This window comes from Plectropomus leopardus, chromosome 19, assembly GCF_008729295.1.
Source record: "Plectropomus leopardus isolate mb chromosome 19, YSFRI_Pleo_2.0, whole genome shotgun sequence".
NCBI lineage: Eukaryota > Metazoa > Chordata > Actinopteri > Perciformes > Serranidae > Plectropomus > Plectropomus leopardus.
In genome coordinates, this window is record NC_056481.1 from 13,900,689 (window position 1) to 13,915,914 (window position 15,226).

Here is a 15,226-nt window from a genome sequence, read left to right on the forward strand (position 1 = left end):
ATCGGATCTGATGTGATACTTTCTATGACAGTGAAGTGTGTTTGTTTCCTTATGTCTCTTCTTTAAGAAGTCAAATACAAATTCCTAGAGAAATATTTAAATTTCCATAGGATATTTAGGGGATGGCACAATGTGATGTCTGAAACTGTTTCATGCTGGAGAAAGCACTCTAGTATGAGAGCTTATTTAATTGTTTAAATTGCTGTGGTAATTACGATCAGGACTGATATGATATTGTACTACCAATATTGGTTATTAATTTTTAAAAAATCAGTTATAAAAATAAAATTCTGATCGTACCAATTAATTTTAAGAGTAGAACATAGTTAAATGACTGTTTTTGGCTTATTGTACAATAAGCACTAAAGCCTATTGATCTTTCAAGCATTGGCTGTATTATTAAGATTGACAGCTTGAAAGCTCCCCCAAAGTGAAGTCAAAACATCTCAATTGCCACCTGGTGGCTGGCTGGAGTACAGGCCATAAAGCCCGCCCCCACCATGTTGGTGGATGGGACACCCTGATGTTTGTTCAAGTAATTGTTTTTTTAATAAATTTAGTTTAATGAGTTATTTAATTCTACAAAAAGGGGATTTTCCTTTATGATTGATAGCTGTGTGAGCCAATCTGTGCGTTAGGTTTCAATGGCGCAGCTCGCAATCAGTCAGATGGGTGTTTTGGTGGATACTCTCCCACCACAGAAATTGCTACTGCGCAGAATCTGGCTCCCAATAACGTCACTAGTGCAAGATGACAGTGGCCGTATCCCGAATATTTTGGCTTCACTTAAGCATAGCTGGGGTAGTGGGAACGTGTCAGCCATCTTTATATATAGTCTTTGCTTTCTTGTCATAAACATTAACATCAGTCAAAGTGAGAAATAGACTGGGGTGGTATCAACAGTATAACAGGTTTTTTAAAAGTCCTGAAGGTATGACTTTCAATACCTTCAAAAAACCTTTCTATTAAACTCATACGGAGATGCTGTATTGAGGCGATGTATTGTAGTGCACATTACGCGCCAACAGAGGTCAGTCTCTATCGGCAAAACAGGCAGCTGAGCTGAGAAAGCCGGTGACTGCAAGTGGTGGGAATAACGTTACAAGACATTTGAAAATGCAAAATGACTACACCTGTTTCAGAGTATTACCACATACTTTATGTCTTTATCTTGAGATGACCCCCTCCAAATACAAAAGCAGTTTATTACCCACGTGATTTCATATGGGATCAGATTCAGATTCATACTTTATGCACCTCTGTGAAGAAAATTAGTGTTTACCATCTGTACAAATATACACTTAGAACAGGTAAAACACGGGATGTACACAGACAAGACAAAAACAGATAAGAACATAGCAGTAAATACAAAAATATGAAAAACAAGTTTTGTTTTTTTGGTTTTTTTTACACAAATCCCCTCAGACTCCATATACCTGATGAAATGTTAGGAAGGTATGACAAAATAGATACCACCCAGGCCTAGCGTGAATATAATAAAAGCAGGCCTATCACATGTGATCCCAGAATCATACTTTAGTATGGAGGAATTTATTTAAAGGCACTATAATCATTGTTTTATAATACATTAGGCCGCTGTGGTCACTTCAAATGTTCTACTTTTACATTCTTCTTGTTGTTTTTTCTTTGATATTGATTTTTTTTCCTCAGAATATTAGTTTAGTTGACTTGAATGCTGGTAGTGTTGTATTTCCATTAAATGGTTAAGCAAAACTTTGTCCCTGAACCTATAGGCCTTACAAACAGAGCTATTTATAGGGGTTTTAAACTATGCTTTATAGTATTTATTTTACTATTTCTGTAATGTAGCATATCAACATACTTTTTAAAATGTATATATTTCTGCATAGCGATTGATTATATTTAGTATAGTATGATTTCATAATAAATTCTATATGAATTTATAACTTTTGGTCTTTGTTCTTGACTTTCCTCCTGCTGTAAAATGTCTTCAGTCAGTTTTCTTTTTCATAAATCACTTGAAAAATTGTGGCTTTGTTATATTTTTCTAACCTGAGTGAAACTAGTGGAGAGAAACTGTGTAGAGGCATTGTCTGTACTTACGTCACTGTCCCGGAGTGCACGGTGATACCCTCGCTCTGCTAATGACCCAATGGGTGACAATGGTACAAACCACTGAGTCAGGTAGCTGTTGACGAGAGTGCACAGAATGGTACCTGGCTGAGTGGACTGTAGTCATTGTGTGTACACGTGCATGCAGGTTATTGTCTCTTTGAGCATTGCACCTTTGTTTATTTTTTTCCCCTTTGTTTGTACACAGTTTTGAGGCATTGTGTATTCATGCAGAATAGCTGTGTTTCATTGTGTCGCTACATAACCCATATCTTGCAAAAACAAAGGGCTGTACCTTCCATAGAGGGCTAACTGTACGCAGATGGTGTCATAAACCTTGCTCTGGATCTAGGTATGGTTGCAGGGTAATTCTTCAGCTGAGCTAATTGAAGTGTGATGAGGCTGAACTACAACAGGGTGACTCTTTGTTGTTGGGGAGAATTAGGACTAACTGGATGTTAAAGATGCCTTGTATAAAAATGAAAACTAGGCTTTTTATCTTCCACCTGGAACTTGTTTCCTTCTACATTCTCAATTTCAACATGCAATCACCATCAATTTCTAGAAAGCGCAATAAAATACACAATATACCCTCACTCATAAGGGTTATACTATATAAAGTTTCTATGATTCTATGTATTATAGGTAGTCACAGAAGCAATGATTCTTCTGCTATAAATATTATCCGCATTATTATTATTGTGGTGGAGCTCAGAGGTATCAGTACTGTAATATAATAGTAGCTCTTTTCACATGTAATGAACCTTTACTGACAGCAGAGGGCAGGATCACCAAAAATAAAGACTTGCTCTTAAGTGCAACTTCACCTCATTAGTGATTTCACCTGAAATTTTTGGTGTATTAATGTTTTGCAGTTATAAACTGGCTAAGCAAGGTGTGTTTGTTAAGTTTTCAAAGTAATTTAAATTGTTATCAACTACAAAAATGGAGGGACCCATTCACCCCGAAATCAAATGGGCATATTTTTCCTCCCACATGTAGTGCTATTGATTAACCTAGATTGTTTTGGTGTAAATTGCAGTGGTGGAGATATCGGCTGTAGAGATGTCTGCCTTTCCTCCAATAAAATGGAACTAGATGGCACTCAGCTTGTGTAGCTCAAAGTGCACAACAAATACATTTGTAAAACTCAACAGCAATGTCTCTTTCTAGAAATCATGATCCCGTTACTCAAGATAATCCACAGACCTTGTTATGAGCAGTTTCATTTAGGGAATATTTTCTTTCTACTGAAAGTGAAAGAAAGTGTGCATCTTCTCTTGAGCTTGTGATAACATTTATGGTGTCCTATAAAATAATCGTCTAACTAAGTTTGACACTGCTAGCTCACATAAGCTAGCTGATGTAACAGATCAGCCGAGGAGGATGCCATCAATGTTTAAGTCTTCTGTTGCAAGCACAAGCCTCTTGTCCATGAGTAGATGCTCGCTTCCTTCTGCGCAGTGATACAGTTGGTGGGTGTAGTGCAGTAGAAAGAAAAAAAGTTCCTCAATGAAATTGTTGTCAATAAGATCTGTGGATTGGTCATGATTTCAGCTTTTTCAGTCCCTTTAAAAAAATCGTAAAATATATGCTTTTAAGAGCGATTCATAATTTGCTATGAAGAGGTTTGCTTTGGAGGAAGACGTTTGTAGGCTAGCCTACTATCAGATACAATCAAAGGTGTGTGTAAAAGTATTTAACAAAAGGCTGTGTTATCACTATATCTATAGTGCCTTATTTGCTTTTATTTCCTTATTGCTTTTCAAAACACACACATGCAATCTGTAGTCTTCAGATAGGCCGGTAGGTGTGTTATCTTCCATTATTTGCTGACAGTGTGTCATTTCTAAAATATAGGTCGTTAAAAGGTAGGCTACACCAGGTCAAGTTCTCAAGTCTCTCTTTTCCTTTACCCCATTTTTTCCTGATCTACAGTCACATCAGATGTTATGGAGTGCGTGGTTAGAATAAAGGGATGCTGGTACATTGAAAAAAAAATCACCCGCCCCCGTTTTTATCAGGGATCAGGGGATTCCCAAAGGTTTGCACGCTCCTGGGTGGAGGAGAGTTGGAGGAATGGAAGGGTTGCACATTCCTGACGGATGGCATCAGACTTCCCATCAGTGGAGCGGGAGGGAATTGGAAAATAATCCCTCATTTTCCAAGTTGAAATAAATGCAGTAATATTCTGTGAAGTGGAAAAGGGCATCTCTCACAAGCACGTGCTGTAGTTGTCTCGGGGGCGGGATGGCAGTGTGTCAAGAGGCGGAACAACTTTAACCCACTTTCTATTCTACTTTCAGAATATTACAAGACTCCTTCAAAAATATTATTTATCTACCAATTTAACCTGTCTAAGATATATGACTGGCAAATGATTGGAGGAGGAAACAAGGTGTCTCATGTGTGGGGGCCAACCTGCCCTAACTGGAAGCAAATATTTTAAGCAGTCACGGGTAAAATTACAGTGATTGGCCCTTGAGTTAAACCAAATAGACGGAAAGAACAAGTCGATAAAACACTGGACGCATTGACTCTTAAGTCTGTAGTGAATTTCTATAAAACATTATTTATTGGACTAAAGGAAACAATGTATAGGACATACTGCATGGGGTGGATGACTGGCTATATGGTGTGAATTTGTTGCCAGACATTCCAATGTGGTGACACACACACACACACACACACGCGCGCGCGCACACACACACACACACACACACACACACACACACACACACACACACACACGCACACACACGCCGTAGTTATTGTCCCCCTGTCCACAGCTCAGTTGGCCACAGGGAGAGAAGAGAATGATGCATTCGCGTGCTTTTGGATATGTTACGATTATAGTTGGACATTACTAAGCATGACTCAATACACATAGGGGGAGTGTCAAAACACACCAACGTTTAAGAAAACACAACATTTCATAAAACACACAACAATTCACAAAGCAAAACAACATTTCAGCAAAAAATATTTCAGAAAACACAGCAACATTTTAGATAACACAGGAACATTTCACAAAACGTAACATTTCAGAAATCACAAAATAACCACAAAGCACATTTCACAAATCATTGAATTTTAGAAAACAACACTTCACAAAAGAAAACATTTTTCAGAAAACACAACAAAATTTCAAAAACAACAACATACACAAAACACAACACAAATGTCTATACATATACCTATACCTTTAATCTAAAAAAAAAATGTGAAAAATTATCTGAACAAAAATGATACATAATGCAACAGAAGAAGCTACACTCTATAAAAAAAACAAACTCTGGCCCATTTGACAACGAAAAGAACTTCAATGAGTTTTAATCTAGAGGTCGTTATTCCGAGGGGCACCTGAAGGCATCAGAGAAGAGAGCGCGCGTTCCCACCGCTGCACGAGCTGCTGCATCAACTGTCTCTCCACGAGAGCGGTGAAGTGAACCACTCTACGAAAAGTCAGCAGAACATGTGTTAAACGAGTCAGTATGCGGAGTTTAGATGGATGCTAACTGGATTTGACAACATTAGTCGGTAAGTTTGTGTAAACACATCCTCAAACTGTCACGTTGAAACACCTTTCACGGGTTGCGTTGCACGCGTCGCGAGTGCGGTTTGTTTGTGAAGTTGCTCTCTGTGTCAGCGGTTAACGAACTGGTGCACAGGAACCCCGAGGTCCCCTCAAATCAAGCTAACAGTAACGTTTTTGCATACCATTTGATTTGTAGTTTTTGTTGCTATAAATGAATGTAGGTTAAAAGTGTCTGTTAGCTTGACTCGGTTTTAGCCGGGACAGTGTACTGAAATCACCTCCTTTGAAACTCGCAGCAAAAACACACTCCAAACAAATGGGGTTCGTGGCGTTTCTTGGGCTTTTTGCGGTCTCTTGGTGTAAAAAACTGCTTCCAACGATTAACAGCCATTGTTTTTCTGTGCTTCCTTCGATGTGCATTGCTGTGCATGAAAGCAAATCACTGAAAAAGTTGTGTGTTTATTGACATTAGCTTGTTTGTGGCTAATATTCAAATTGTTTGGTATATTTTGCTAAACTGCAAGCACTTTCAATTACTTAAAAGCCATGTGTGCGCTAGCTCGTGTTAGTTTTTCAGTTTGACAGGTCATTTTACTGTGTACTTGGACAAAGTCTCTCAGGCATCCCTTGGGCACTATGACCTTTAACCCTGTTTTATGTGACGTTGCAGCAAAGGTTGCATCAAACTAAAGAGCTCCAAATGGAGATGAAAGGGAAACACGGACAACTTATGACAACAATACAGCCCATATGACAGTCGGGTACACACTGATAGCCATATTTACAGTGCAAAGTGAGAGGCCACAAGCACTTGACTACTTTGTTTTCAACAAACAGACTCTTCTGCATTAGAACTTAAACCTCTCCTCAAATGTATGTATCATGAATGCATTATGCATGTTTATTAAACTTCCGTGTGTGCTTCACGATCAAGGTGTAGTGTGAGGCAGCAGTTTTGGAGAAGGTGTGGTGATATTTCCAGATAGAAATCTGGATCCGACAGGGATGGGAGACTGGTTGGACTTGTTGTTTTCACACTTGCCGTCTGCATTGGTGCATCCTTACTTGCAGAAATCCCAGTAGGTGTTTCCCATCTGAGCTGTGGAGCAGATCCAGAATTTGTTCTGATGACACCAGAGTTTTTTTTAGTATTTAGTGCTGGAGGGGTGTTAACTATGGCCATAATTAACCTTTTACCTCTACCTCTACCTTTACCTTACCAATATGAAGCAATTGTGTAATACATTCTTCTTGCGTTCAGGTTTGTAAAGCTGCTCTTGCACCTTAGAAATTAATTAAATTCTGTAAACAAACAAAACGTATGTATATAGTTTCTCCCCAAAATGCATTGCTCAGATCCTTGAGGTCTAGCAATTATGTTGAATGCATATTAATATATATATATTTTTTACTGTATAGTTGACATCCATGTTCTGTTCTTCCCTGCCTTTTGCAGGCGTACTACTACACTTGAACAGGAAGGAAATCGAGAAATGTGTGAAAAAGATATGCAAGGAAATAAATATTAAAAAGCCTTTATTGTGGTGGCTCAATGATTAAAAAGGAAACATGTAGACTGTTATCAGGGCTTTCAAAAAAACAGACAACACAGGTAAAGCCTCACCTACAGCTATGAAAGGCAATCACATGACCTGGATAATAATATGACAAGTAAAAATAAAGTTACACAGAAAATAATATTTTATATACATCATAAATGGAAGAAAGGTATACAATGACAAATAAATCTACATACATATCTATGACATATTTTTAGCATATTGGTAAGCCTATCAGAGGTGGTCAAACTGTCAGAGTCACATAACTAGGCCTATCTCCATGTTTAAATATCCTACCTAATTTATGAACTGTCTGGGATTTGGGGGGCAGTGGTATAGAAAAACGGAGCATTTAAATACTAATTTGGACATCAGTTACCATGGCAACAGCCAAAGCTTCAAAGCATTTGGGTCAGTCCTTCTGTTTTGCAAACAGTTGTTCAGACAACATGTGCAAACATGAACAAATTTTAGGCACAGGGAAAAAGACCAAAGAAAGCAATGACTGTACTTAATCAGATATATAAGCCAGATCGCTTGCATCAGTCATCTGGCTTCAGTGTCTAAACCAGATTTCCTATTAGTTTCACTAGTCTCTGATATGAATTTATTCTGACTTGGTCTTGTCTAGGCAACGACTGGGAAGTAATTAACTGTAGTTAGGGACTGTATTCTGTGATTTGCCATATGCTTCCATAATGTTAAGTCTAACCCATAAATTGAATAAAATTCTTGAAAAAAAAAAAAAAAAAATAGCTTATTGCAGAGGTCATTTTACAGACCAGCATGTTTGTTTGTTATATAAATGAAACTAATGACCCAAGATCAGTGTGATATGGACATGGCTCGCCATCATTTCAACTGGCGTGGATCACTTATGTTGTGCGTTAACACTCCTTCTGTTGTAATAGACTCGCACACACACACACACATTCACAAATACTGGCACTAATTTCATTCTTCTGTTCAGCAGTCTCCCCCTCTCTGAGTCATCCTTTTGTCTGTCTTTGTTAACGAGTGCACGCACACACACACACACACATACACTATGCACACCAGCATTCACACACTAGTCCACCGTGAAGATACAGTCACCCCTTCTTGAGTCAGCCCTCTCCCTCTGTTGTTACTCTAACACAAACATACTCACACACACATAGAGCCCCTCTCTCTCTCTTGCTGTACACTTTCCACTGGCGTCTCGCTCTGCCCTGCCTTCTAATCAAAGCCATATGTTCCCCAGGTCCCTCGCATGAAAAGTCTGTTCTGTTTGCAGTACTGTTCCCAGCGTAACCAGCCTCTCACTTTGTTACTGGCAGACGGAGACTGTGTTGAAAATGAAAGGTAACCTGCAACAAAATTCAGTTAGATGTTTCATCCTTTTAACTTTCTTTTCCTTTTCTTTTTTATTCTTTTTTTTCACAATCTGTTTGATTCTGGTGCTTTAAGAAGGTGGTGAAAGTTGGTAGATGGATAGTTTTCTCTCACTTCAATCCTTTGCGCAGCTGTGTCAGTATTTATGAACTCTGCTGGTGGCTGGTGGGATGCAGTCTTAATAAAAAGCCTTGATTTTTCCTGACACATCACATAGTTTAGGATTTTTATAGTGTGGATGTTTGGGCTTAAACTTTTTATCATTTTCATTATAGATCAATCTGTTAATTCTTTTCACAATTAATTAATTGTTTAGTCTCTAAAATGTTTAAAAAAAAGTGAAAAACTCTAATTGAAATTTTGCAGAGCCCAAAGTGACATCTACAAAATGCGTTTTTTTGCGTAACCAACAGTCCAAAACTAAAAGACTCTTCTTTTACTATCATAAACGACAAAGAAAAGAAGCAAATTCTCTCATTTGGGAAGCTGGAACCTGCAAAAATTTGACATTTATCCTTAAAAAAATGACTGAAACAATTAATTGGCCATCAAAATAGTTTTCTTTCAGTGAATTCATCGACTAATCTTTGCAGCTCCAGTGAAGGTTCATATACTTCTTCACATAAACCAACTATCATTATCTATTATTTAAAAACAATTACAAACAAACCCATGGTCCAGGAGACCAAAACATTGCCCATTTAGCCTCATTAAGCGACCATGACTTATGTAAACATAATCGGCATTCTTGTCATGTGGGGGGATCCACCAGAAAGTGGCATGTGACTCACTTTGGGTCCCAACCCAAAAAATAATAATACTACTCCCTTCATATTAAGGGTAATACGCACTTTAAATTCTCCTAATAAGGGGGATGCCACCCTGTTCATCTGGTTATGGACAGAGTACAGATTTGATTTAGCCTCAGTTTTCTTCACTAAAATTTACTGGTCAGCAGATGGAAAGCAGTTTTCCATCCGATCTCTTGAACTGTGATTCTGTGCCCAAACCTAGCTGGGTTCGACCCCCGGGGTTTGGAGCAGTGTGAGCTTTTGGATTTTCCCAAACTTCAGTTTTCAAGGCACTATTTAGATGTTCCCATCGTAAAAATTGACTGACTGATTGTTAATGGCTGACTCCCAAGTGTAATTAGGAAGAAGAAATCTACCAATTATGGGAAACAGTTGATGGTTTTTACTTTAAAAATTGGAGGTTGATTTAGAGTTTGTATTGAATAAGAATCATACATTGGGGTCGTGACTCATTAAATGTGGCAGTGGTTCAGGTTTGAGGTGGGCTGTAACAGAGACCTTGCTGATTAGAAGTCTGGTCCAGTTTTTTCTCAGCCAGATCAAAACTTGGCTACCTGCAGTCATTTTGTTTGACAATAATGCAAAAAAAATCCGCATTAAGTTATGCCTTACATATGTTATAATCAGAAACACTCACATGACATTTGTTTTTTATTAGTGCATTTTTTTTACTTTATATATGTCCCATCTGTGCTGATCTCTCCCTTTATCTTAATCAAGGCCTGTGTGCTGCATGGTACCATTTGCCAGTTTCTTTTCAACTGTGACCAGTTTAAGGAATGTGATTCTATTGTAGTCATATGATGCGTCTTTTCTTTGCTGACTCCCTGTGTTAAACAGAGGGGGGTTCTTTTGCATGAAGAGGGTTAGTATACTGAAGATTTAAAGGGAACTGTGCAAGATTTTCTTTTACTGGATTTCTATACCTTGTTTTGATTCCCGATAAAGTTCCACAACACTGAGTATCTACTTTATACAGCCTGATTTAGTCTTCAACTAACAGCTACCTGGTTCTCCAAAGTGGGGGCAAGCAGACCAGCATCTACTGTATGTAATACACTGACTGTGACGGACTGACTTCATGCAACTAGGGATGCATATCAGCACGTCATCGGTATTGGCAGATATTGGCTTTAAAATGAAATTTTTTTTATGACAGAGTGAACTAAACATCAATCCTAAGTTAAAGTTTTTTTCTTATTGTGCGCAATGAATGAATATTACATACACTCAAAAGCATTGTATTTCCATCTGGTGGTGGGTCATCAGGATAAGAGTATTCATACTATGATCCTAATTCCACTACAGAAGTGACTTGATGATCAATAACATTAGTTGGGGAAAAAAGTGGATGTATCTATATTGGCATTGGTTTTTGGCCAAATGGATTGTTGTATATTGGCATATCCGATTGATAAAAAATCCAATATTGTGCATCCCTACATACAACCCCACTTTCAAAAACTGAACTATCCCTTTAATAAGCCATCTCTGTGCACTCTGGTTTGGATACCTATTGATTGCTCCTTCTCTTCTGCCAACTCACTTTAGCTACATTGTATAATTTTGTTTAGTATTTTCTTAACATTCCTGTGAATACTTGTCAATAATTATGAATATTTGAAGGTAGAGTTTATTTTTTCTAATAACACATCTAGTGGTTTAGATTAAGATTGATAGCAATGCCAAGTATGTCCATCCCTGATTGCATTACGTTCTCTAATGTGTAATTTTCCTTTTTGCGGTATTGTTATTTCCTTGATTCCTCTTCTTGCTCGACTTGTTACTTGACTCACCTCTTGGAGTTTCTCAGATTATGAATGGAATTCAGATTAGTTCGTTTTTGGCACTGTCTTTGCAGTACTAGTAGTCACCCTTTTTGCACCACCAAAGCATTTGTGACCAAAAAGATAATCTAATTGAAATCTGTGTTTTCACTGCGTGTCTGTGTCTTTGCATTTGGGTGACACAGTTGGTGCGTCATTCTATTGTACTCGCATGGCATGCCTTTTTTCTCTGGCCCTTTCACAACAGAGAAGGGGATTCCTGCTCTCCCTGACCTGTTTATTATTCTGCTGGAATGCTAAAGATCCAACACTGAATCTTAGTGTGAAGTATTTAGCAGAGTATTTTGGAGGCTCAGGAGGATAAGTTGCATTTCAGCTGAGTTTGAATCCAGCTCTCATTATACACTCTTAGATTTTCCATGCCATTTATACTCCCTCTTACTTTCCTCATCCACTGACGTGCTATCAAGTAAGCTTAAAAGTAATCAAAAATCTGAAGTTTTACAGTTACTGCCAGTAATTCATGGTGCTGCTTTCCACCTCTGTGATTTGGCTACATTGTCCTCCACTCCGTGTGAAGTTAGACCTAATAATCACATACCAGGCCATGAGTCATCGTTTGGATGAGTTGTGAAATAATCCCTCATGAGTGAACATTAGAAAAAGGCTTTTATGTGAGCGTGAAGGCCTCCTGTTGGGGGGATAAACAATGATTTAGGACAAGGGTGCAAAAAGGTTCTGGTCCTGAGATACAAACTCATTAAACGAATTGTTACTCTTTTTGATTGACTACCCACAAGACAATAGATTATTACACAAGTGCCATTAGTGTTTAAATCCATAATTTCAATAAGTGGTTAAATGTCTCAACTTCTAAAAATGTGTTGCCTACTTTAGAGCTGTGTCAGATTTGCCATAACCACCTTGAGCCTGGATCTACCATTTGCTTATTTGCTTATAGCTAAGAGTTTCCTGTTTCCATATAGTTCTTGGCAGTTCTTCATTACAATAAAAACTTATGGATGAGACTCAGTATAGTCTTAGATTTTGGATATTATGTTGTCTTTTACTGATTTTAAAGGCTGCAATACAACAAAGTGATGTAATTTGTTGATCTCACCAGACATATAATTATACATCAAAAATCTTGTGAAAATATTTCATGAAAGCACTGATTGTCAACCCTACAATATCATCGCAGTATTGATATCGAGATTTTTAATTTTGTCCATATCACCCAGCCCTTCTTCTATTGTAGAAATATGGTGACATGGGCATCACATAACAGTCCTCTTTTTTACCAAGTGTGTTTAACTTAAGTGCTCAGTGTCGTCAACAAACACTATTTGCTGCATATTTTTGATAATGTGACCATAATTAAATTTCCATTTCACATTAGATAAAACTCACTTGTAAAACTTGAGAATTCACTGATGTAGACCTGTGATGTCATTTCACAGTGCAATACTGTAACAGGCCCTGTACGTAAAGGTGGCATTAGCATTGCATGGTGTAAGCTCTAAAACAAATAATACTGTAGATCATTTTCAAAACCCTTTTGAGATAAATGAGGGAACATCTGACACACACCCACAAATACAAAGAAGTATACAGAACACTTTTGTTGGTAACCATCTGATTCTGATTATATTCCGTTTCTTCAGGGCTGTCAGAGATGCTGAGATCATCCCCTTTTGCTTTCATCACCATGTGTTACACTTTATTGCAGAACGGAATATGTTGGTAGTACCCAACAGTTCTCTGTTAAAGCAAGATGAACAGACAACTGTCTGTCTTTATTTTATGGGGATTTTCCAGTGTACAGCTGAGATCACAGTTTTCCTTGGGTTTTATTGAAGTATACAAGCCCATGATCAAACTGTTGCCTAAGTATGTATTACAGTCATATTTTAATGTTTATCTGAATTAAAAATTCTAATATGTTCAATCAACATTTGTGTATTTGTGAGCATGAGCTAACTTGTAATGTCATCAAGTGTAAAGTTTGAGCTGCTCCATAGAGGATGAATAGAAGCCTGATTTTGTGGCCCCTCAGAGTGTTATTTTCTTTCTTTCTCTTCATGCCGAAATTAGCTTTATTTATTTTATTGTAATGTTCTCAGGTGTGAAATAGAAAATGTACCCTTATACTGCTGCCACCTAAAAAGCAACTCCCATGTTCTGCAAAGTAAAATTACTGTTTTTGTCAATGGAGACCGGCAGCTTTGAGATAACTGCTTCTGTTCCCTGTAGATGGTAGCACTCAGGTTTTGTATCTAGGAGAGAGCTGTTCATGTTTACACATTTTTTTAGGCTGTCATAGACTATGGATTATGTATGATGTTTGAAAATGTGTGTAGGTATCCTTTAAGTCTCCAATGGTTACCTGGCAACCTGATAAGCACAATAAGACTTTAATAACCCCTTCTATGAACAACAACTTGCAATTTTTATACTCCTTTCATTCTTTACAAATTACATAAACACATGGATTGGAATTTATAAATTATTATAGATACCAATGCCATTATTGAATCTGATTATAGGTCTGATTCTTTGTCGAATATACCCAATTGATTCCCAATCAATTTTCAATGTGGAAAAAAGTAGGCTAACGCAGGTTTTCAACTTCAGTGTTACTTTCCTATTATCTCTCTATAACAACTGAATAGAAAAAAGTCTGCATGTGACTCAGGTGTGCAAAAACTCCACTGTTTAACCGTTTTCTTTGTCAAAGAAAACCTGCTAAGCCTGCCTGTGTGCCATTAATATTATTATGCTACAGGATATTTACCGTAGGTAAAGGATGTGCATCTTGGGAGGGAGCAGTAGCACTTGTGCATAGCCTGTCAAATACATGGCATTCCTGGAATTTAAGCCTTTGTTGTGTAGAAAGATGTTTCAGCATATTGCTGGTGTTTCCGCCTTTATGAAAATAGTCATTTTTCAGACATTACAAAAGAACTGCTGTCATCTTTCTTTGTGACATGAAGACACTCTTTTCTTTTCTTTTCTTTATGTTTGCAATGAATCCTTCTTGCTGCATGTTTCCAGTAGTGCAGACCATAGACTGTAAAAATAATGGACATGGCTACTGTGATTTCACCCCCCCCCTGATTTTAAACCTTAAGTTTAGTATTTTGGCCATCGCCGTCTTGTGACCCTATTTTGGCAAGAGGCAAGCACTGTGAAGGAGCGAGAGGTGGATCTGACTGCTAAGCCGAGGTCACTATCGGCAGACAGTCATGTTACTCAAAGCAGCCTTCCTTAATTATGCATAACTTTAACTTTAATAATAATAATAACTTTAATATAAAATACAACAGGTGAGATATCTAAAAAAAATCACCACCTGTACAGTTGTCAACAATGAGTAAATTAGCTATAGAGTCCAAAACCGCTTTTTGCATCTGGCTGTGAACATGTTTTTTAATGCTGTGAAGTTGCACATTTTGGCATGAGACTCTATGGGGATAGCATGGCTTTCAGAGCGTGCCTTGAGCAGCCATTTAAAGAACTGCATTTTTTGCACTTGTCCATTGGCTTCATTTTTCTGTTCTGGAGGTTTTCTGCTTGGCATATACACAAGAGAACATGGTCAGGAAAACATGCCGGCATCAATAAAAATAATTGCTAAGCTCGGAGGCATACGATTCTGATTAATTTGAAAATTTGGAATCAGGAGGTTGTTAAATGTGGACCAAAAAAAGTTATCTCTGTTTCTAGTCTTTATGCTGAGCTGCTGCCTATAGCTTCATTTTACCGTACAGAGCTTAGTGTAGTGTTACATATACAATCAGCACATCTCTTAAAATGTTGAACTATTGTATAATGTTATACTAACATGTGTGTGTGTGTGTGTGTGTGTGTGTGTGTGTGTATATATGTATATGTATGTATATATATATATATATATATATATAATCCATTCATGAAATAAAATGCTAATGTGTCACTGCCGCAGTCTGCTTCATTGACACACATCCTGTGCTGTAACTGTCTGTCAGATGACTGTCAAGGTGAAACACGTTTATATCAACAAACCTCAAACACACTCTGATT

At 37.7% G+C, this 15,226-nt stretch overlaps 1 protein-coding gene across 1 annotated transcript in view; it reads left to right on the forward strand.

The window, feature by feature from the left end:
- The first annotated feature begins 5,548 nt into the window (after window positions 1–5,548).
- Window positions 5,549–15,226, forward strand: part of plce1 (phospholipase C, epsilon 1) — a 101,813-nt gene continuing 92,135 nt past the window's right edge. The window contains exon 1 of the mRNA XM_042507636.1: window positions 5,549–5,634. The gene's annotated coding sequence lies outside the window, so the exon portion shown is untranslated. The remainder of the gene's footprint in view (window positions 5,635–15,226) is intronic.